General features: G+C 51.3%; 1 protein-coding gene and 1 long non-coding RNA gene across 2 annotated transcripts in view; both read right to left on the bottom strand.

The window, feature by feature from the left end:
• The window catches only part of LOC145721617 (uncharacterized), a 44,074-nt gene extending 19,192 nt beyond the window's left edge, over positions 1–24,882 (bottom strand). The window contains exon 1 of the long non-coding RNA XR_014145428.1: positions 63–24,882. This is a non-coding gene — a long non-coding RNA (uncharacterized LOC145721617). The remainder of the gene's footprint in view (positions 1–62) is intronic.
• DIP2C (DIP2 acetate--CoA ligase C (putative)) overlaps positions 1–24,891 on the bottom strand; it is a 356,092-nt gene that overhangs the window by 293,725 nt on the left and 37,476 nt on the right. The window lies entirely within an intron of this gene.

Genomic DNA, 24,891 nt, shown 5'->3' on the forward strand with positions numbered 1-24,891 from the left:
TCACCTCACGTGGGTGACTGTGCTCCTGCTCACCAAGCCCGCAGCACTGCAGACCAGGAGACCCAGCTCAGAGATGGTTGCCAGGATCTCTCCTTTCAAATGCAGATACTCTGAACTCAAACTAGCAAGCACACAACTTTTTTTTTTCCCCCATACAAGAAATACGGACAACTGTTTAGGTTCTGTGTGTGGCCAGGAATCAAAGCAGAGTTCCACCTGTGCTCACAATCTGAGGTCAACACAACATGGTATAGACAGTGGGAGCGAGGGTTTCTCTGCCAAAATACTACTGGAGACTCACTGGGATGGGGCCTGGCCAGGGAAGCAAGGAGCTGCCCCATCCCCCACCTGAGACCAACAAACAAAAAGGCGAAGAGTGGCTCAGCGGAGATGAGAGGCCATCCGGACATGCACAGCACAGCAGCGTCCGCCCACACCCCAGCCACGAAGACTGAAGCGCACCCACAGCCCTTCTGTGCAGGCGCCCCTACTCTGGGAGGCCCCACATCTGCTCTGTCCAAACAGAAGCCAACAGTCACATGGGGTTGCCGAGCACCTGAAAACTAGCTAGTGTGACTCAGGGACCGAACCTTCAATTAATTAACTTCTCTGGCAAATCTATTTACTCCCCGTAATTAAATTTACGCTAGCCCCTGGCGACCGGCCACCACAGTGGACATCACAGCTCGGGGGAGCCTGTAGATGTCTAGAAGCTCTTCCGGATTCCCCGAGGAGTTCAACACATCATCACAAAGCAAGTCGTCAGGTAAAAGGAGACAACATGTGTGGTGAGAAGAACCCGGCCTCCGGAGTCAGACGGCCTGGCTTTGAGTCCCAGCCCTACCTTGGGTGTGACCTCCGTCCCCACTTCCCCGGCGAAAAGTGGTGACCCTGCCACCTGGGCGGGTCCAGGACAGGGAAGACAGAGCCTGCCCGCCCACACTACCACCCACGCCCTCTGCAGAACAGGCAGCTTCTGCCCCAGGCTCTCATGACAAGAGGACGGGGAGAGCGTTTCCACAACACAGCCTATGCTCCTCAACGAGATCTACCCGGAAATTTCACTGTGATGTGGTGCAGGACCTGAGCAGCCCCCGGGGGGCTCCTCCGAGTGGCTGTTTCTGCCAAAATCCAAGTGACAGAAATAGAAATCTTGTGTGCGTCACTTGCTTTTTCCTTTCAGAAGAAATCATCTGCTCAGCTGTTAAGAAGAGAGCAAACGGCTTGTCTTCAGCCTCATCACTGAGGACGACCACGGCTGCGTCCACAGGCCTGGAAACGTGCAGACGCTCTGTGGGCGGGTGCACACCACGGAGGCACCAGTTACTTGCTGAGGGTTTGCCTCCTCAGACACGTCCAACAGACCCAACCTTCATGAGCGCGACCTCAATGTCGTTTACGGTCACTGCCCGAGGCGCAGGAGACATGCAGAAACGGCATTACCAAGGGCCCCTCTCGGACAGAGAAACACTGATGTACTTGGCTCGCGGAGACATGCAGCCCAGAGCACAGTTTCCTCACCTATTCCCTCAGTAGAACTTTAGATGCGTCTCGAACAACGTCACCAACAGATTTCACCCATGGAGGAAACACCCACGCACAGCGCGCAACCCACTGGGAAGAGATGCTGGGCTCTGTCGTGGAAAATCCCCTTTTTGTTACCTTCACTGAAGCTTAGTTGACTGAAAACCTGTATCTCCGGCATCAGATTACACTCGTCCTCAAAGCAACAGGGATTGGACTCCCCTCACATCATCCAAAGGGCTCCTACCAGGAAATGCTACCCAGAGACCAGATACCACGAGCTAGTTTGTGTCTCAGTTACGAGCTAGTTTGTGTCTCAGTTAATTACTTTGTGTCTGCAGGAAGGCTGCACAGATTCCAGGTAGCCCAGTTTCAGGACCACGTGAGAGGCTCGGGGCTTAGGGAAAGAAACCCATGGTGGGAATCTGGACCTCCAGCTCCCTTTCCTCCCGGTGCCATCCGGAGGACTGCGGGGAAACCGGCGGGCCATGCTCCTGCTTCCATGCAGAAGGGGAGGGTCACGGCTCCCCACCACCCAGTCTAACCCTGAATTGTACGCCTTTTGGGGGGAAAAAATTCCATTCTTCTTAATTTGGGCTCCAAAACAAGCACAGAATTTCTAACAGTTTCATCAATTAAATTTTCAAGCAGCAGTTTGTAATATGGACTACAATCTGATGCAAAATTCACAAGCCACTGGGCCACAATAAGCTCCTATTTACATTACAGACGAACCCAGATGAAAGCTCCGATCAATCTATAGAAATTGCTCATGGGACCAGTTTCCTAAACAAACCAACTATTGAATCAATGAGAGCATCTTCAGTCAAATGCAAATTAATCTGCTTCCTTCATAAAAGTTTCTTTTTCTCCCCAGTATGAATTTTAAAATCTATAGTGTTAAGGAAAATCTCATAAACTTATGTTTCTCCTGAGTAGGCCTGTGTCCACCTTCTCAGATGGGGAAACCCTCCTATGGGTCCCGTCGGCGAGAACAAAGCAGCAGGGCCAGCCCCACGCTGGACTGGGCCTGAGACAAAGAAAACCACGCTGACCTGAGTCTCCCCGGCCCAGGCAGGGGCCTCTCGGGGTCACTGTTGGATTGATGCAACCCTGCCCATTTCAGGTACAGCACCGTGTCTGCCCCAGAGTGAATATCAGCTAAAGGAATTCCCTCCACGATGCAGCGGCCCACGGCAAGGACAGGTCAGAATCTCGTCCTTAGCTTCCTCAAAATACTCAGGTGCAGGCACAGAGAGGTTACGGGGCTGCCTAGCAATCTGCATTTTACTGGGATCCTCTAGCTACAAAGTTGGAGCACCACGTGGTTGATAAAAGGCAGCCATGGCCTCAGTCCGGCCAGGCTGCACTCAATCATCCTCACACCCTAAAAGGTCAGTGATTCACATATCAGACTCCAAATGGGCAGGGTTGGGAGGGGGAGACAGGGCGATCACTGAGGCTCCAAGGAGAGGCGGGGCCCAAGGGCCAAGGTGCCAGTGCCAGCCCAGGGAGGTAGAAGATCTCACCTAATTTAGTAACAAACTGCGAAAGCCACGGCCTGCACACAGCCGGCGCCTGGCACTCAGGACCGGGGCCGCTCCCACAGGAGAACATGAAGAGGGGAAGCAGGACCCTCTCCCCTACAGCGTGGCACGCCTTCAGCCGTGGGTGGGAGGGTGGCTGCGCCGTGGGCCCCCAAGGCACAGGGCAAGACCCAGTGCCAAGAGGAAGGGGCAGAAAAAGAGCTCCATTCCTGGAGAAGGGGAAGGAAATGTCTACGGCCAATGGTAACAGGAGACTGGCTGCCATGAGGAAGAGAGCTACTGCCACTTACACAGAGCAAGGCAGACCCAGCTCCCATGAGCTCACTCCCTCCCCATGCTCTGGTGTCTCAAGCAGCCCCTTTCTCTGCAAGAACGCCCTTTCCAGGAAGCCCTCCCTTCCCGTGAGGCTTGTCTGTTCATCCTGCATGCACCAACCACCCCCTCTCTTTTTAAAGAGTCTTTTAGAGCAGTTTTGGGCTCACAGCAAAATTGAGAGAAAGGTACAGAGATTTCCCATATACCCCCTGCCCCCCTCCATAACCTCCCCATTTATCAACATCCCCACCAGATGGTACATTTGTTACCCAGGATGAACCTACACTGACACTTGATCATCACCCTGACTCCACAGTCTACACTAGGGTCACTCTTGGTGCTGTGCATTCTAGGAGTATGGACAGATGCATATGACACGTATCTATCATTATAGTATGACAGTAATTTTACTACCCTAAAAATCCCCCATGCTCTATTTATTCATCCCTCCCTACCCCCCAACTCCTGACAACCACTGATCTCTTACTGTCTCCGCAGCTTTACCTTAGCAAGAATGTCATACAGTTGGATCCTAGTGTACATCCTTTATCAGATCAGCGTCTTTCACTTAGTAACATGTACTTACGGTTTCTCCAGGTCTCTTCAAGGCTGATGGCACATTTAGCTGAATAATGTTCCATTGTCTGGATATAACAGTTTATTCATCCATCACCTACTAGAGGACATCTTGGTTGCTTCCAAGTTTTGGCAATTATGATTAAAGCTGCTGGAAACAGGGGCGCCTGGGTGGCTCAGGCAGTTAAGCATCTCACTCTTGCTTTAAGCTCAGGTCATGACCTCAGGATCGTGAGATCGAGCCCCAAGTAGGGCTCCACGCTCAGTGTGGAGTCTGCTTGGGATTCTCTCTCTCCCTCTTCCCCCCCACCCCCGCTTACTCATGTGCACATGTGTGCTCTCTCTCTCTCTCAAATAAAATTTTTAAAAGAAAGATTCTTGGGGCACCTGGGTGGCTTGGTTGGTTAAGCATCTGCCTTCGGCTCAGGTCATGATCTCAGGGTTGTGGGACTGAGTCCCGCTTCGGGCTCCCTGCTCAGTGGGGAGTCTGCTTCTCCTCTCCCTCTGCCTGCTGCTCTGCCTACTTGTGCTCTCTCTCTCAAATAAATAAATAAAATCTTTAAAAAGAAAAAAAAAAGATTTTTTAAAAAGCTGCTGGGAACAGCTGCATGCAAGTCTTTGTGTGAACATAAGTCTTCAGCTCTTTTGAGTGAACACCAAGGAGTGTGACTGCTTGATCGTGTGCTAAGGGTAGGTTTAGTTTTCTAAGAATCGGCCACACTGTCTTCCAGAGTGGCTGTACCATTCTGCCTTCCACCAGCCACCAGAGTTCCTGTTGCTCCACATCCTCAACAGCATTTCCCGTTGTCAGTCCTGGATTTTGGCCATCCTAACAGGTGTGCAGTGGCATCAATCCCTCTCTTGAAGAAATTCACTTTGCTTTCAAGCACAGCATGCATTTAATATAAAAATGGCAGTGTCCTGGCTGGTCAGCTCCAGGACAGTGTGGAGCTCACCAGCGTGCACTCAGAACCAGAGCCATGTCTCACCTAAGATCCTAAGTTGTCCTAAATCCTAAATACTTTAAGATGTTGCTGAAATGTACTTCGTACATAAAATGCTAAAAACTGACAAAACAAATGCTTCCAACTGTTGATGCAATAGTAATAATGTTGAAGTTAAAAATTTGCCAAATAGTAAGATTTTTTTGCATTTTTTAAATTGATAACATTTTCTTATGCATATTCTGGGTATTCAAGTGCTTCATTTATATAAATTATAAATACCTCTTTGAGAAATAAGTTTTTCTGGCATGAGGTAAGGACAGGTAAGCTTTGAGCTGAGTCCTGGCGGACTTGTGGGCTCGTCAAAGCAGATGGTACGTTTGCTGAGACAAAAACGGAACTCCTCACCGGTGGTGCAGCCTCGTCCCGGTCCCTCACCCAGGCACACATGGCCCTGGCTGGATTATCTGGCCTGCCCACATTTCTCAGATGCCCTGCACCAAGCTGCTGCTCACATTTCCAACAGAGCCCGGGGCTGTGCAGTCTCCCGCCCATGTTAAAAATACTGTCAACGAGTGGTCTGCTCATGGGTCACATGGGTTTAAGATACTGCAGCTGATCCCAGAGCCATACCCATAAATTATATGTATTTATAGCCAGGACTACTGAATAATAATCTTTAAATCATCACAGGTTCTGTTTGCTTTTTTGCAACTGAGTTAAAAGACTATCATCTGTTATCGACTCCAAAACCATGGAATAACTCATGATTTGGGGAACAAAGCCCCTCTGGATACTTGGCAGCACTTGGAGCACATCATCCAGCAGGTTCCCTGGCTACAAAACAACGCTACATCTAGGCCCGTGAGGAGAAATACTCCAGAGAGCTTTGCTGGACACAGAGTCTCCAGATGTGCACACAGCTGAGTACCGGCCACAGCACTGCCCAGAAGCACTTTCCTTCAAAGTTTGAGCTGACTTACTGCTTTTTCCAGAACTTGAAATCTGAAAGGATGCTGTATGTAAACACACACACAACATCACAAGTCCTTCCAATGTTTTTTCCCAATTCGGAATTCAGTAAGGTCATAACTACCTTCAGCATTTCTCACTCTGGCCCTTTCTCCACGAAAGGGAGCAAGATCAGAAGCCGGTGACTGCCTCCAGGGCTGGGGCAGACACACTTTCTGTAAGCGTGAAAACCTTCACCTCGGAAGAAAGACAGCACGGCCAACTCCCTTCACCAAACCAGGAAGCCACTTACTTATCAGAGAGGCTCCTTCTGCTATTTCCCGAACTTCACTGTGAGCCATCTGGCAACCCTGGTGTAGGAGCTTTAGTGGCTGTAAGAAATTACTGTGGACTCAGTGCTGAGCCTCAAGTTTAAGATACAAATTTATCTTACAACTCTGAAGGTTAGACACGGTCCAAATGGGTCCCACGGGGCCAACGTCCAGGTGCCACAGGGCTGGCTCCCTCTGGGGCTCCAGGGAGAACCCATCTTCACACCTCTTCCCGCTTCTGCAGGTGCCCACCGTCCACTGGGCTTCACAGCCAGCAATGAATGGCCAGACCCCCTGGGATCATCCCGTGAGCCCCCCCAAGTCCCACCTCCCTCTGTCTGCCCCCCAGCCTCCCTCTCCAGCTTCACGGACCCTCGTCCTAGCAATCGGGGCCAGGCTATGTGGGTCACCCGACCAGCAACCTCCATCCACCTTTGTCATGGCCCCACCATACCCACCGGCTCCCCAGGGCAGACGTGCACATCAGGGGCCATTATCCATCCGGTCTGCCATACTCCGTAACAAACTTCCAGCACATTCTTTTTAACGAATGAATAATAATCACTTATAAGGATTCTTGTGTGAGCGAAGACACACTCACGGCACAGATGAGTCAGTTACTGTCCTCAGACCTAGGGCTCATCTTACCATCACAGCTAAAACCTCTCACAGCAGCTGCTAAAGGGCCGGGATGCACAGTGACAAGGGGCTGGACAACTGGGTGGGGTGCCCCAGTCACCTGGCAAGGGGTCAGAGCAGGTGTGTGTGAAATAGCGATCCGTCACCACATCCAGGACGCTCACCAAGGACACCTCTGAGAGCCGCATTCAGGACAACTTCAGTCTCCACTGGCAAGAAAACCCCAGCACAGAGCAGAGAGATGACACACCACGGAGGGCTTTTGAGAAGGAGGACGCCACGGTGCGTGTGGCACAGGGCCTGGAAGGACAGCCGGCTGGTCACAGGCAGCCTGCAGCCCCTGGACCCTGACGTTAGCCCACGTTCCTGGACAATACCCCCAGCCCCCTCCCCAGAAGACAGGTGCCGGAGCCCCGACTCCACTAGACCCAGGAGCTACTCCGGGACACTGAGGGACAGTGAGAGCAGACTGCATGCCTAACAGGAAGCCTGGCACATTCGTACCCCCGACCCCCAGATCCAGCGTGGTGGCTCATGAGCAGACAGCGGTGGACGGCAGGCTCACCCCAGCCCGGGCTCCGCCGCAGAGGACGACTTGGGGCTGGAAACAGCCATGTCCGCAGCACCGACTCGCAAAGGTGCTTGCAGTGTTTTAAACAGACCAGGTGGATGAGTGACCCCACTACCAGGACTAAAAATAACACTGAGCCCTCATGCAGGCTGTGCGGGCCCCGGACCCCTGCCAGCTCAGGCCGCTTTGCCTAAGTCGGCTTCACTATGCCCCACATATACACTTATACAACCTGGGCGCAGCTCCACGAAAAATACTCCGAATCAAAATGATGTACCAGCGCCCTTTACTCTCAAGGCCCCGCCCAGTGAAGACACACTCACGTAAGGGCTCCGAAGCCTGTCTACCGGACGAATGGACCTCCTGTTTAGAGCACCAAACGTTTTATTTGTGTTTCATTACGTGTCTGTGGCTTTTTCCTCCCGCCTACTTCACGGGACTATTTCTTGCTCTTTCAACTGCCGTGATCCTTCAACTAGACATTTACAGAAGTAGTGTGTGCATGTGCTTTATCACTCATACTTCACAAGTAAGCGGCAAAAGGCACTTAGAGGCGGCCCGTTTTCTGCTCGCCCACCCCAGAGCCACACTGAACTTCCAGCAACATGTGGGAAGGGCGTAATTTCCAAAGCCTCCGTGTAGGGGTCCTCTTGGGTGGACCACCACGCCTAAAGAAAAGACCATTCAGGTAAATTCGGGCTCCGGGCTGAGATTAACCAGAGCATGAATAAAAACCACCCAAGACAGTTTCTCCAAAGCAAGACTAACATCGCTTAGGTTACAACAAATGCCTGGACGTGAGGAGGAGGGCAAGAAAGGGATGAAAACAGTGAACATGGAGGGAAAACGGCCTGTTGTTTCTCTTTGTTAGGATGGGTCTCATGTGACAAAACTAAATGTAGACATTTTACTACTTTGATTTTTTTTTTTTAAAGCAGGAGAGAATTTTTTTTTTTAAGATTTTTTATTTATTTATTTGAGAGAGAGAATGAGAGACAGAGAGCACGAGAGGGAAGAGGGTCAGAGGGAGAAGCAGACCCCCCGCTGAGCAGGGAGCCTGATGCGGGACTCGATCCCGGGACTCCAGGATCATGACCTGAGCCGAGACAGTCGCTTAACCAACTGAGCCACCCAGGCGCCCACTTTGATTGTTTTTAAGCAGAGTGGGAAGGATCAATCATGTCAAACAATAAAATCCTGAAAGCATTCTAAATTGTTTGAATTTTTCAATAAATGTGTCTTCCCTGGCCCCTTAGTTTACTCACTGGCTTACCAGTGGTTGGTCTAATGGCCTGGTCATTGCAGCAAACTGTACTAGATTTTGGTTTTGTTTTTCCCGTTAAAGACGCGGGTGAACATTCTTGTATTTGCAGTAAGCTGGTCCAGAGGAGACCCAAGTCCCTGGAGAGGAAGAATCAAACACCTCAAGACCCGTATGTTCAGTTTTGGGGAGACTGGGAGACGCACAGGCCTGAGGGCCACGGATGGATTCAAACCCAGAGCACCACCGTCCTGACAAACAGGTCCCTCGGCAACGGTTTATGAGACAACACGGCTCATGTGGATACTCAGTCGTTCGTGGGAGGAGGGGGAGAAGGAACAGGATGAGTAAGGAAGACCCCGCTCACACCCAGCTCCAGCATCACCATCGGGCAAGCCAGCCCCCCAAGGCAATCCTGGCACGCGGTCTGCCCTCCCTCAGCCTCATCTGTGCAGGAAAAACGTGGCTTAGGATGGAACCTGCTTTACCGTGTCGTCAGGGGGCACAAATAAGACTGCATGCGTGAAGCTCAGAGCCACGTGCGGAGCAGACAGCCCTGTGGACGTCCTCTTGTTGGCGCAGAACCGTAATAAGCAGACAGAACTCCCAGAAAGAAAACTGTGCGTTTACAATCTAAAACCCACAACTTAGGGTTCTTCTCTGAAAGTCCACGTCTAAGAACAAACAAAAAGGTGTTTTTTTAAATGCCCTATTCCGGGGGTTTTTATAAAGATCTACCTTCTTTAGCATAGTTTAGTATGTATTTTTTCTTTTGATCAAAAAAAGTCCAATAAATCCACAAAATCAAAGAACAACGTAAGTGCAGAAATCTTACTTCGGTTCTTCGTGTCCTTCAACCTGCTTCACTGCACTTGAGACATTATTTTAGGATTTCTATCACTAATGCCTTCCTGAGCACCTGCCAGGGACTGGAGAAGCAGCTGCTTCTGTCTGGCCCTGGGGATCTGCCCAGACCACGCACGCAGATTCCCGCAGTGCCTCCCCTCCCCCGCTCCTCCCCCCACACCCCGCCAGAAACATAAAGAAGGAAAAGGTAGTACTTTCCACCAGCCAAAAAATGCAATGCTGCAATCACTGGTCCAACAAAGCTCTCTATGTGAGGTCATTTGATTAGATACCCAATACTGACTTGGATGATGATGTTTGAAATACCTCCTACTCTATTAGGATAAAACTCATGTTCTCACTGCAGTTTGCTCAGTGATGGACCTTCTAATTCAGGGTGGGAATATTAAGCTCAGTTCAATTACTCAAGCATTTATTGAGAAACCGCTAGACCAGGAGCTATATTTGATGCAAGACACAAAGACAGTGAGTTAGACCTCAAGCAGCTTAAATGTTCTCAACTTAAATTCCAGATTGCAAATTTTCTAAAAGTGCTTAAGATCATTACCCAACACCAACCCAAGGATTGCGCCACTGAGATTCTGTGTTCTAATTCTAAATTGCAAAGCATCGACATTCACCAAGTAATTTTCCACTCGGAACACCGAGCAGACTGAGAGGAAAGGTTTCAGCAAGAATGGGGCGTATGACTACCCAAGGGGCCCCCAGAGCATCAGAACAAAGCCCAAATTTGTAAAGAGCCAAAACAACGCAAGAGAAACGTTAGACATCAAGAGACCAAGACCATGTAGACATCGGATGCAGTCGGCTCGGAGGAGGGGGGCGCTGTGTAGATATTGGACGCAGTCAGCTCAGAGGAGGGGGGTGTTGTGTAGACATAGGATGCGGTCGGCTGGGAGGAAGGGGGCACTGTGTAGACATGGGATGTGGTCAGCTCAGAGGAGGGGGTTGTTGTGTAGACATGGGACGCAGTCGGCTCAGAGGAGGGGGGTGTTGTGTAGACATTGGATGCAGTCAGCTCGGAGGAGGGGGATGTTGTGTAGACATGGGACACAGTTGGCTCGGAGGAGGGAGGTGCTGTGTAGACATGGGACGCAGTCGGCTCGGAGGAGGGGGGTGCTGTGTAGACATGGGACACAGTCAGCTCAGCAGAGGGGGTGTTGTGTAGGCATGAGATGTGGTCAGCTCAGAGGAGGGGCGTGTTGTGTAGACATCAGATGCGGTCAGCTCAGAAGAGGGGGGTGTTGTGTAGACATTGGATGCAGTCAGCTAAGAGGAGGGGATGTCGTGGCTTCAGCTGGCTGGGAGGCTGAGGGGCAGTCAGGCCAAAGCCAGGGAGAGGAGAAACAGGCCACACAGGCCACAGAAGCAGGACGCCAGGAACACAAGAGCCCCTAGTCACAAGCCTCTCCATACAACCAAAATCCACTCCAAGGGAAGAAAGCACAAGTAAATAGAGTGGACCCCCACCCCAGACTGCAGTTCTGTGGTAAATGTACTTTAAATTAATAGATTATATAATCTCTAAAAATACTTCTTGAGTTTTCATTGTGCTTACCATGGCAAGATGATATTCCAAGAAAGAAATCGAGAAGACCAAGCCAAACGTTTGTGCTCAAAGCCTCCCTCTGCTACTGGAAGCACCACTCATGTGAATTAGCACATGAGTTCCTTGAGTATGAGCAAGGCCACTCGCCTGCCCCTCTGGGGACTTCTCTGCCTCATCTGCACACACACCTTTAACCAGCCCCCAGGTGAGGCTGCTGCAGGCATCCCATCCCAGAAGTGAGCAAAAGAGAACTCAGCCGCCTGTCACCACAGGGTCAGCAAATCAGTGGAAATATCTGTAGTATCGTGAATCCTAAGATTGAAAAAGGCCTTAGACACTCACATCTGAACCTTTCACTACACGCCTGTCACCAAATCACAAAGGAAATGCTGTGAACTACGTAGGATGTTTAGACCAAAGACAGGAACAGGCCTGCCTCCTCCTGGACCATCTCGGCCACTTGCACAGAACTCGGCCTCAGGAACCGGTGCCAAATGGCTTAAACCAACGTGTCAGACTCCAACACCTTCAGGAGGCGGCAGGTGGATAAATGGGCAACTGGAATGTGGGCGCCCTCCCGAAGACACACAAATTCAGAAGGGTTCTTTCCAGCTTTGAGATCTAATTGACAGAACACTGAAAATGGAGGGTGGACAATGTGATGACTTGATGCGTGTATATGGAGCAAAATGATCACCAGGGGAGGCCTCGTCAACACCTGCAGGACCGTATACGGCTGCCTGGTGTGTGCGTGGCCTCAGCAGTTAAGATCTACTCTCTCAGCAACTTTCCAGTGAAGAATGCAGTGTGATTACGCCACCGTGTTGTACGCTAGATCCCAGAACTCACTCCTCTTACACTGTAAGTTTAGACCCTTGACCAACATCTCCCCTTTTCCCCCAGCCCCAGGCAACCGCCACTGTACTCTGTATCTAGGAGTTCAGTTTTAGAGTCCACAGGCACGTGGGGCCATACAAGAACGTATGACTGATCTCACTCAGCATATGTCCTTCAGGGTCATCCGTGTCGTCACAAATGGCAGGACTTCCTTCTTTTTACAGCTGGGTAATATTCCCGTGAGCGTGTGCGCGCGTGTGTGTAACACCTTCTTTATCCATTCATCCACTGATGGACACAGACTGTTTATGTCTGGCTACTGTAAATGCTACAATGAGCACAGCAGGGCAGCTTTCTCTTCAAGATACTGATTTCCTCTGCAGATACACTCAGAAGTAGGATTGCTGGGTCACAGGGCAGCTCTATTTTTAATTTTTCAAGGAACCTCCATACTGCTCTCCAGAGCGGCTTCACCAGCTTGTATTCCCACCAACAGTGCCTGAGGGTCCCCTTCACTTGATATCCTCGCCAACACCTGTTAGAATGGCTATTATCAAAAAGACCAGAGCTAACAGGTGAGGAGGATATCTACCTCATGGTGACTTTTACTTCCTTATGAGGGATGCTGAGCACTTTTTCATGTGCCTGTTGGCCATCTGCAGGTTTTTGGAGAAATGTCTGTTCATGTCTTCTGCACACATTTAGTTGGATTGTTCGGTTTTTTTTGCTAGTAGTTGTATGAGCTCCTTATATATTCAAAAGTTCTTCAATCCTTTGCTGATCAAATAAGACCCAGGACTGGCTCCAAGTCTGAAGCTGGGGTATTTGGCTGCCTGTGCCAAGTACAAGGATGCAACCACTCCATAAAAGGGCAAATCTCTCCCGTTACTTGCTGACATCACAGTATTTATCCCAGAACAGTTGGTGAAGTACCCAGATAAGGAAATGGCTCAAAGCTAACACATTCTTCTTTAATTATTAAACCCTTAAAATCCACTCAATTATTTGAATTCAAAAATCTTGAGCACAATGCCCACTGCGCAGAAGGCTTGTTCACTTGGCTGGATGGATCTGGACCCAAAATCCACCAGCCCTCTTCCTGCACATCCGGCCACTCAGAGCTCTGCACCTGCCCGGGTCTGTGCCCCTCCTCGCTCTCGGACATGTTCAGAGCACCTCACACCATGCCGTGCAGACAGAGCCAGGCCTGGCGACCTCTGTTCTCAGGAGATCTGAACCTGGCTGGCCCCATCTCAAAGCAGCCATCCTCAAACCTGAGGCACCTCAGAAGCCCAGAGAAGCCCTGAGGCCACACAGGTTGACCGCTAGGCTTCCCTCCCGCTCCAGCAGGGCTGGGCTGGGCTGGGGACAATCCTCTGAGCTTCTGACAAGCTCCCAGGTGACGGTGATGCTCTGACATCCCCCCCCACACACACCCTCAAGGAAGGGAAACCGAGGTTTCTATCAGCTCACTCCTTACACGTCCCCAAGCTCTAACTCTGCACAGCTTGTACCAACTGTGATGATGCCCTCACCCCCAAATTCCCAACACAGCAGCTCCGCCTACTTCTAAAACAGGCACACCCATGACTCAGAAGTGCTGCATAGTATGCAGCCATGAAAAATGACCTTCCGGGGGTGCCTGGGGGTCTCAGTCAGTTGGGCATCTGCCTTCACCTCAGGTCATGATCTCGGGGTCCTGGGATCGAGCCCCGCATCGGGCTCCCTGCTCAGCGGGGAGTCTGCTTCTCCCTCTGCTCCTCCCTCCTGGCTTGTTCTCTCACTCTCTCTCAAATAAATAAAATCTTTTAAAAATTAAAATTAAAAAAATGAAACTGCCAGGGGCACTTGGGTGGCTCAGTCGGTTAAGGGTCCAACTGTTGATCTCAGCTCAGGTCTTGATCTCAGTTGTGAGTTCAAGCCCCACATTGGACACCATGCTGGGTGTGGAGCTTACTTTAAAAAATAAAATTAAAATAAAAATGACCTTGGCAGCAGCTCTTTCTGCCCATGGGTCCTGTCCCATGCTTTAATAAAACCACCATTTTGCACCAAAAATAAAAAATAAATAAATAAAAATGACCTTTCATAACCTCACCTATCAACACAGAACTTTCACATGATCTATTACTGGCTAGGAAAACACAGCTGATAAAGCTGATAAATGACTGACAAGGCTGTATTTCAGAACAGAAGTACTGGTTTCCAGGACAGACAGGTGGATGGGGTAAGTGGATGGATGCACGGATAGATCCTTAAAAACCTTGCAAGAACATGCATGATAATACTAACAGAGGTTATTTCTGGTGGTGGGATCACTTGTGGTTTTGGCTGAATAATTCTCAATTAACAGTACTTGGTAATAGCTTTTAATTTCTTTGAAGATGCTTTGGGAAGCATATGCTTTCATAAACCTCCTTCGTAACACTGATTTTATTGGTTGTGTTCGTTGTCATCCATCCCAGAGTCCAACTGATACAAGACAGCACAGCCTTCAGTCCACAAGGTCAGCCAGGCCTTCACCAATAGCTGGAGGCTGCATCCTGCCTGTCCACTCCAACGGGCCACAAAGAGCACATGGAACTGAAAATGTGCGAACTTGCTCCTGAAAGCTCCAAAGTACCCACAGGACGTGAGCACAGAGATTGATTTGGTCACTCAGCTCCATTTGGAAACCTGGCTTTTTTTTTTTTTTTTCCACTTAGTGCGCACCACACTCCAAAGGCTCAAAGATCTGCTGTATTAAATTTTAACATAACTGCATTTTTATGGAGTACTAGTGCCAAAGGAGCATGCCCTTGAGCGACCTGGACTCCACGCCAATGCACCAGGCATGCTGTGCCTACCCCGCACCCGAGCATGTTCCAGAACAGCCTCAAGCTGGCCACAGAGCCCTGGGAAAGTCCACGTATAAACATTTCAATACACAAGATACACAATCAAGTCGCTTACTCATTCCACAAGGATTTGCTGAACTGTGTGCTGGGTACAGCTGCAGAGAGCGGACAAAGGGGTGAACCTGAGCAGCACTCACCCCTGAGCCACGGGCAGCAAGAAAAAATGGCAACATGAGCTCACTGAGCTGGGGCGAGGTGGGGGGCCCACACACGCACATCGCCATGACAACAACAGCCTGGGGGCAGGAGGGAAGGCTGGGTCCCAAGTAGCAGACAAAACCTGAAAGGCCCCCTAGCTCCTACCCATGCTCCAGGGGTCCCAGGCGGCATGGCCTCCCCGCAGGCCTGGCCGGCAGCCCCCACCTGCGCCCACCCGGTTTCCAAGACCAGAACCACCGAGGTCGCCGGGGAAGATCGCCACGGCCAACCCTCATGTCAGACAGCCCCCTGCACTTTCCATCCGGACCCTGGAGGTCCACTAGGAAAACCGAAATCTGCCAGCCTGAGTTACAGCCGTGTCTCCGGCCGGTCACAATGTCCGCTAACAATTACAAAACAACTTGCACAGCCTGAACCAGCAGACAGACCCTCTATTATCACCCGGCCAGCCCGCCTGCTGGAATTCCCTGGCGGATGCCGGGCGGCGTGCCCACATCTGCCGGCTTCAGTCAGACTGACGTGCAGTCCCATGACGATGAGTAAGAGGTAGCCACACACTAGCTGCCGCTCGGAGGGAAGATCACGTAAACACTTAAATACATTCTCAAAGTGGGCAGCCGCTCGGAGCCAGTTCCTGGATGAACGGTGGCTCGGGGGCCCTCCTTCCTCGCCCACGTGGCTCTGCGGACAGGCTTGCGCTCCCCGCTCCGTGGGGAAGGCTGTCAGGATGTGGCTCTGCCCAGGCCCGCGGCCTCAGCTGTCCTCTCCAGATGACACCCCAGCCACAGCTCCAGAATGCGGGTGAGGACGGAGGAGGGACGGACAGGATGACAAGGTTGGGGAAGAAGAGAAAGGAAAACAAACACCGCTAAGTTTGCAAAAGGCCCTAAGCCATGCGAGGCCTCACACACACATGCACGCGCAGTCTTTCCTGAGGGTGATGGCAGTTAGCAGCTCTTACTTTATCCAAATACAAACACCACCTTTTAAAATTGTACTGAATCGCTGATTACTTACAGATGGGGAATAGTCACCTAAAATACCAAAAAAAGAAAAAGAAAATTAACATGTAATTGTATATAATAAAATTTATTTTTAAATCACAACCCATCAATTAAAGGTAATTAAATACTGGAGGATATTGCATTAGGTGGTAATGGAATGAAACAACAAAGATCACCACTGAATTTCCCTGAAAAGGGGCCAATGGAGATTTTTCTTAGAGGACATGTCAAAAGACATTTTCATAACCCGGAAAACTAGAGTAACTGCATCTAGATGAAATACATGAAAACTTCCTTCATTCCAAAATCAGGAACTACTTAAAAATTATGTTCACCAAGAAAAGCAAGCCGATCAGCTCTGGACAGATGAGAAGCACCACAAAGAAGGAGTCATCATTTCCACAGGATACTCTTCCCAAAGTTCAACCATATTAACCCTCACTCGGGTCATATTCGTTGAGAACTTAGTTACCAGGTATTGTTTTCAGCACACAACACTGGTCTTCATAACCACCTTATGACTGAGATACAGTTACGATCCCCATTTCACAGATGACAAAACAGAGGCAAAGAATGGTCAAGGCACACCTGCCATGGTCACACCTCTGGCCGGGCCAGTGGCTCCAGGGTGCGGGCGTCACCTCAAGCTGCCCCTCCCGCCCGGGTTCCCTTCGTGCACCTGCAGTCAGCGACCATGCACGGTAGGGGGTTGGGGCAGGGGACGGCAGCCACCCCACCCAGCAGCACCTGGGAATGGTTACAGGGTCCTCTTCCCGCTCTCCGCTCCCCATCTGGCTTCTTCTCCTTCCCTTCGCTGAGCCCATCAAATGGCTCCACTGGTTTAGAGAGGGTCTGCACGGCCCCCGAAGATACTCTGGACTCTGCAGGTCAGGATGCCAGAGCTGGGAAAGTGCCAGAGCAGAACAAGAGTGGAGACCATCCAAGTGAGCCCACCGAGGACAGAGCCACCTGAGGTCCCACAGACAGTGAGTCAGGGGTAAACCCCGTTTCTGTTCTTCACTGGAACCCGTTTTGGCCCATTCACAAACAAATCTGTTGATTTTACTCCAATAACCATTCATATTTACTCTCTGGTCACAGATACCATCTTCCTACTCGTAAGGAACAAGATCGACGACCTATCTGTTATAGAAAAACTCCTCTCCTTCCTTCTGGCTCCATCCCCCATCATTGAAGTTAGACCTAATTACGTCTCTCACTGTGCCAGGAGCCCTCCCAGCTGTAAGAGAAAAGCTGAATGGCTGAAGTGAGCAAGGGCCCATTTGCCTAAGGGACGAGGAAGGTCCAGAGGGGGGCGGGGATGGGGTGGCAGCCCAGGACACCTCTCCAGGACCCCGGTTGCTGCTCCCCACCACCCTTCCAGACAGCTCTCCTCCTTGCACCAAAAGGCTGCTTTGTCACCACGTATCACAGCCATGGCCCAGGCAAGGACAGAAGCCAAGGGTTGCGTGTTGTTGTTTTAATCCAGAAAGGGACGCCCACCCCCGCCCCAGGAATTCTGATCAACATCCCGTTCTCTACACTGGTCACTGAGCCACACCTAGCTGTAGAAGGGAGTTTTAGCTGGGACCACTGCTTCCCCAAAGCCGGAGCATTCTTAGTAAGGACGCTGGGAAAGCATGGCTATCTTCCCGGCGACCAGCAGCGCCAGGGATCCTGGATCTCAGCAAACCCAGGAGTGCAAGGAGTCTCATTTTCATACAGGACTATCTCCCCTGTGGACTGTGGTCACTTTCTGCTTTCACTGGGAGGCACAGACTCTCTCCACCTTGACACCACCCGGGAAACAGTGGGTTTGCCAAGCGGATCGGGCTTTAGCCGGGTGGAGGGAAATCCTGAGGCTACCTGCAGGCCCAGCAGAATCGAGGGCACTGCCGGCTTGGGCCCCAGCAAGGCCGCCATGGACGGGCCGAGCACGGCTGAAGCCCGCCTGGCTCACCTGCCATCCACCTAAAAAGGTGCGTTGCATATGCAGTTTGGTTTTTTGTTCCTGACTGGGGACTCACCCGACACGTAGAACCAGAAATCCAAAAGGTTGTTAGCATCATCGCCAAGTAGTCTGCACACACACTCCTGAGCACCCACGGCCCCTACAAGGCAGTCATATTATCATTCCCGCGTCATCGGTGAGGAAAGCCAGGGCCCAGAAAGTTTTAGTAGCTGCAGGAAATCATTCACCCACTAAGCAGCAGAACGGGGGTCAAGACGAGGAGGCTAACCTCGCACTGACCTCTCTCTAGGCTGAAATAACATCCAGAGTTAACGAGGTACAACATCGCTATGCACCCACGGAAGGTGGCCGCTGTGTATGGCCCCGGGTCACGCGTTTCTTCACTGAGGGCCGAGATCCGTTTGTTCAAAAGCCTGCCAGCACCAAACTCAAATTTGAACACACCCAAGAATTTTTTTTTTAAAAGATTTTATTTATTTTAGAGAAAGAGAGAGAGAGCACACACAAGGACGGGGCGGGGCGGGGGGGGGAGACAGAGGGAGAAGCAGACTCCCCACTGAGCAAGGAGACCGATGCGGGGCTCGATCTCATGACCCCCAGATCATGGCCTGAGCCGAAATCAAGCATTGGACGCTCCACCGACTGAGCCCCCCAGGGGCCCCCACACACCCAAGAATTTTAAACAGGGCAAACAAGCCCACTTTCGGCCCGACAGCCTGCAGCTTTGCCGTGGCCTCCTGCGCACTCTGCGGGCTACGGGCTCCATGCAGGACAGGTGGTCCTCACCAGAGGGGCAGACCCAGACCGGGGCACAGCCACCTCACAGGCGCCCTGCGGACGGGCAAGCTGATAACTGGCAAGGGACCCTGGGTCAGAGGGAACGAAGAACGTGGGGGGCGAGTGGGCAGGAGAACCACCACGGTCTTCCACCAAACCCGCAGGGGTTCTGGGCCTCCGCGTGGCGCTGTCCTCGGCAGCGTAGGGTTCGTGGCAGCGTCCCTCTCCCCGGGACGGCCGTGCCACCCAACCCCAGTCCCGATGACCACAGCTGTCTCCAGACATCAGCACCAGCACCCTGCCCTGGGGTCACGGAGCTGGGACCCACAGAGCCTGGCAGGCGGAGGCGGATTTGGGGAACGTTGGCTGGGAGGGCTCTGAACGCCTCAACGAGAAGTCTGGTTTTGTTTCTGTGGGTTTCCATCCCAGGAATGGGATGTGTAGGATGGTTACACAGAGGCCGGCGAGACCCCTGGATTCTCACCGCCTGGCTCCACGGAAAACCAGACAGACGTGTGCTTGCCATGTGGTGGCAGCGAGAGGAGAAACGGGCCGTGGGAAACAGCGCGCCACGGGGACGGGCACCGACCATCAAGCCAGGAGCTCTCGGCTTGCTCACGCACAAACCCTTACGATGACCGGGACAGGCAGCTGTAACTGCTCCCTCCTCCTGAGGAAGGAGCTGATCCACATTCCTCAGGAGCACGATTCGAGATCCCCCCGCAGGCAATCAGGGCCACCCGGGCCACCGGCCTGCCACGGCGCCACGAGAACGAGCGTGGAGCCCAAGATCTGGGCGTTGGCAAGCACCCTCTCTCCTTGCCCCAAAGGTCAGATCGAGGGCGGCTGCCCTACACAGAAACCTCCAGAATCAGACACGTTACTCAGACCAGACAGCACAGCCAACAGCCCCACCATTCCCGTGATATCAGCTCTGCTCGGCGGCCACACTGCCCTTCAGGCTTAATCTCATTACTGGGACTCAGCGTGAAGGTCACCAAGCGTCAGCCACCGTGGCTGGAGTTCAAGGCGGACAGGTGTCCTCAAGGAGGGGTGACGGACTTCACACGGAGAGCTAAGGCACAACGATGCTTTGCGGAAACCTCCCCACCTGCCATCAATTCCGTCCTGTTCCTGTTAAGTCCCTTCTAACCAGATTTGAACTAAACTCTTCCCAGTGTATGGTACAGAACAGACAGCCCTGGGCAGAGAGGGACCGCCCTGGTGTCTCATGCCAGCCGAACCCCCGCCCGGCTGACCCTCGGCACGCCGCTCCCAGGACCCCCGCGGGGCTGTGCGGAGCCCATCTGCTGAGAGCTCGCTTTCTCCCCAGGAAACGGCAATGTTGGCCGGACCCACCTCTGCACTCGAAGAACACGGGGTTATGAAAGGACAGGCGCTCACAGACTGACCGCATCTCCATCCAAGAGACAGAACGGGGGGGAATCGGAGAACCTACACAGCCCGCACCAGCCAGGACACGGCAACTGCCCGACTTCTCTGGTTTTTCGCTTTGTTTAAATAATTAAAGATACTTGTCAACAAGGAAAAAATGCACAATTACACGGAACAACAACAACAACAACAACAAACAGTTTTCTTTCTAATTAAAGATTTTTAAATTCTTCCACACTTTTTTTTAATAGTTGTAATTATAACCCTACTTAATGTTACTTCAATGAAATGAGAGGTTAATTACACAGACTCTTGTAATTATAAAAAGTAAAATAGTATAAAATGTCATAATGAATAATTAATAAGGCCTCTTTCATCTGGTTGAGACCAGGGACGCAGTGCTAACAGGCTCTGTCTCTTTGGTTCGGGGATAATCCTATGGAATAAATCAGATATCTGGTACCAAAAGTAGGAGTTCGTGATAAGCCCTTAACCCCGCCTGGAAAACAGCGTTGAGCATTTTCGATTAGTTTCATACTCAGAGACACAAACAGGGAGGCATGCTGGCTCCTGAACCTCGTGTACAGAACACAGACAACATATTTCTGACAAACGCTCTGGGACTCGGTTTCCATTCTGTGGGGCCACTCATCACGTGACAACACGGGAGCTCAGCAAGCAGAGTGTGTGCCCTCAAAGAACACCAAGTCTCCCAAGAACGCCAAACCACCAACTAATTCCAATCAACAAAGTTATCATATGTTGTTTAGTTAAAATAACTAAAATTATTTGAAAGAATTCAAACAATTGAAATCATCTCATTTATGGATTTAAGAGCACTGAAGTTAAGGCCAATAAACTACTCCAATAATTATTTTAATTAAGGTAGTAAAATAACTGTTTTAAAATACCAGTTGCCTTGGTACCTTGCATTTACTCCATTTCCCATATTTTAGGGAAAGAAGACGGAGGATTCTGGAGTCTTAGGTTCCCAGGCTTTTATCTGTCCCTCGGGGGTTTATTAGCACTTTGTAGCAATCTCCATTTTAATTAAATCTGCATAAGACGATGTCATCTGCAGGGACCTGATTTTGCTTCCAGAAGAGGGACTCTTGTGATCACGTCTGATACATGGTTAGTCATCAACATCAACGCTGCCTAAATGTGTCACTTAGAGACCATAATGGACGACGGGCGGGACGCTCAGTACTTAGCACCTGGAGGAGTCCATGCTCTTAAAACGTTTTTACGGGAACGTCCTTCCACGAGTGGACCTTTAGAGGGAATGCTAAGATTTTTTAAAACTAATTTTACATTTGGACATGTCTTGATCCAATGTTCACTCAAGGCTGATCATCCCGCCTTCTCCAGCGACCCCTCCAGAGATCGCTAAAATTCAGGAATGAATCGCAAATGTGTCCCGGGGAGCGTCTACACGTCTGGAGCTTTTGTACATAGAAGTGCGGTGAAGGCTTTCCTATCTGAACACAGAGGATCCACAAGAGAATCCAAACCTCACTCCCACTTTAGACTCTAAGATGTAACTTTCCAGGAAGCAAACCACCAATATTCAATAACCAATATGCCAGTGGACTTTTGAAACCTTTAGAAACTACTAAGTATGATTTAAGATTGTAAGTGGGGCAGGACCTATTTCAGGGAACAGAATGAAGTGAAGCATATAAAGCCCACGACTCAATTGAAGACTAGGATTAACAGAGGAGACTGTGTCGTTCTGTAGAGCCACCTGAACAGCTCTCCAGAGAGGCCAAGCTGGCTTCCTCTGCCACCAGGTCTGAGAAAATACACTGTGCACATGCAGAATGCACAGTGACAGCCGTAACCTCAGGGAGGGAGTGATGACAGCAAGCAGGTGCAGCAGGACCGGAATTCACGTCTGGAGGCGCGTTCACCTGTCTCTCTCCCTCAGCTTCCGCCAGGAGCCGCGCACGCCACACCTGGGATCCCGCCATACCTGCGTCTACAGAGCATCTTCAAGGGGACAAGCACGCAGCCCTTCTCTTTCAAGGGACATCTAGTTTACCAATGACTTGTTTTTAGGACACTTAATACTTGATTCTAAAATGTCTTGGATTTCAGTGGCCTCTGCTTTCCTTCGTACGGCTTCAGGGCTCAGGACGAGTAAGATGTGGTCCACCTATGTCCTCTGGGGTGTAGTCATGGAGCAAGAAACCTCAAAGCCCATGTCTCTGGATGGGCGGTAAAGTTAGAGAAAGTACCAACTGCCAACCTGTGCCCACTATGAACCTGAAAGACAACCACTGCTCATGTTCTGCATTCATCTCCCACTCCCCGGGGCGCACCGGCTCATCATCTGCGAGGAGTCTCTTCTGGGAGAGAGCATGGTGTGCAGCTACATGCCAAGCACACCTCCACCCCGAGAAACCTCGGGGCGGAGGTCTGCCTGAGCACCATGGCCCATCCCACAGAGGCTCGGGACGTGCTTCCCACAGTCCTCCTCCCCGAGCACACACCCCGGCTGGAAGCAGCTCAGCAGCTCCCTGACTGCCTTGGAAAGGGGGAGCACTCACGTATTCGAGAATCTGACCAAGAGCTCTGAACACAGCAGCCTGCAGAGGGGTCAGAGGTCATTCCGTCACGTCACACGGCCACTGCCTCTGCACCCCCTGCAGCTGGTCCCCAACCCCGTTACTCCCAAAGCACCGAAAGGTTCAAATTAAAGTGTGCCAGCCTGTCCGTGAGCCAGGGTCGGGCACATGCAGGTGCCGGCAGCAGGATGGAAAAGCCGCGCCCAAATGGAATACTTCTCAACACTAGCCACACAGAATGCCCCGTTTTGAGCTGTTACAACCACCCACCCAGAGCCCAGCTCCAGAACAGACCTCTGCAGACCCTGGGGCAGCTCCAACATGCAGCTCGGGCTGAGGCTCCTGGGGCCGCCCTGCGCTCAGCTCTCCACCTGGCCTTGGTAAAAACACGCTTTCCCCATTGATTCACACCAGCTGAGCCTTTCTACTAGGAACTGACAGACGGCAGACACCAGCGAGTACATTCAGTAAGACCTTGCCTGCCTAGTTCCGTGCTCCCCGGCCTAAACCATCCCGGTTCTACCACGCTGATAAAGCTGGACTCTGGCCCCAGACAAGCGTATAACGTCTGGCAAAGACGCACTCCAAACCCACCTGTCCTAACCAGCCTCTCCTTCGCGAAACCATCACAACGAAGGGCCAGGTGTCTCCTGCTAGAGTGGAACCACGTCTTCCCATAACTAGACTGAACTCCCAGGCATTCATGTAGCTGGCAGCGGATAAAAGGGCACAAGGCTGCTCCAGGCCACTGAGCCTCAGGCCAGGCACCCAAAGCCGCCGCACAGGTGCCAGGAGCTGGACCCCTAGCATTTGCGGCCCACCTGCAAAGTGGCCCCCCCACCACCCGTGGACCACTCCCCTCACAAAAAACAAAGACGTGTTCAAAAACTCCTGAACTTTGATGGGCATCTGGGGGGCTCAGCCAGTTCAGCGCTGGACTCCTGATTTGATCTCAGGTCGTGAGATCAAGCCCTGCGTCGGGCTCCGTGCTCTGCGGGAAGTCTGCTTAAGATTCTCTCTCCCTCTGCCCTCCCCTCCCCATGCTCTTGCTCTCAAAAGTAAAAAATAAAGTAAAATCCTGAACTCTGGGACTTCCAATGGTCATAGGGTGGATTCGGAAAACAGAACCAAAACCACCATGAAGAAAAAGCCACCGAGGCATCAAACACAGAGAACGTCTCAGTGACACTACGGAAGAGTAGTTCTACTGTGACTTAGTCCTCGGGTAGCCGTGCCCTGCAGCCGGCACACGGCCGAAGAGTAGCTCTGAATCAACGTGGGAAAAGGCACTCGGCTCCCCAGATGGAGGCAGATCCCCATCTTTTCCTTGAACCTTGTTTCTAACCACTCTCCCAGCTTTGCCTATTCAAAGGGCTGTCCTCCAGCCCCAGGAGACAGAGTTCCTTCCAGAAACCTCCCCAGACCGTCTGCACCTTTGCGCATTCCCTCGGGGTAGCCGGGCCGGAGTCCTACTTCAGGCAAGCACCTACATTTGCAAACCCCGGTCATCAGGATGGCGACAAAGCCTGCCGGCTGGGCAACCTCAACTTACCAGCCACAGCCAGTAGCATTTCACGAGAAGGAACGCTAATAAAAATATTAGCATCTACAGAAATGCGGTCTTTTAGATATTCAGACTTCCCAGGAATAGCAAGTCAAGGGAAATGCCTCTCCTAAACTCTCCTGACATTTCATTGGTCTGAATGTCACGGTGACTTGTTATTTTTAACCTGCCGGCATTGAGTAGCTGCTCTTAGCCACGGGGTCAGGCAGCCCCATTCGTGGGGATATCGGCTCATGAGAGTCCAAAGTGACACTGCGGGGCAACAGGCTTCAGTTGGAGGGGTTTCCCCTCCCTTTCTTCCAGAGATACCGAATTTCTCACCAAAAAAAACTAGGTGACAAACGCAAGGGATGAAACCGTGCATTGAACGAGAACATCATGAACACTGAAGCTCTCCACGTCTGAATCTAAAAACAAGTACACTTCGATCTGGACTTCCCTTTTTTTTTTTTTTTTTAAAGATTTTATTTATTTATTTGAGAGAGAGAGAATGAGAGAGAACACATGAGAGGGGATAGGGTCAGAGGGCAAAGCAGACTCCCTGCCGAGCAGGGAGCCCGATGCGGGACTCGATCCAGGGACTCCAGGATCATGACCTGAGCCGAAGGCAGTTGCTTAACCAACTGAGCCACCCAGGCGC

The sequence above is a fragment of the Leptonychotes weddellii genome, chromosome 5 (genome assembly GCF_054177405.1).
Source record: "Leptonychotes weddellii isolate Sample4059 chromosome 5, ASM5417740v2, whole genome shotgun sequence".
NCBI lineage: Eukaryota > Metazoa > Chordata > Mammalia > Carnivora > Phocidae > Leptonychotes > Leptonychotes weddellii.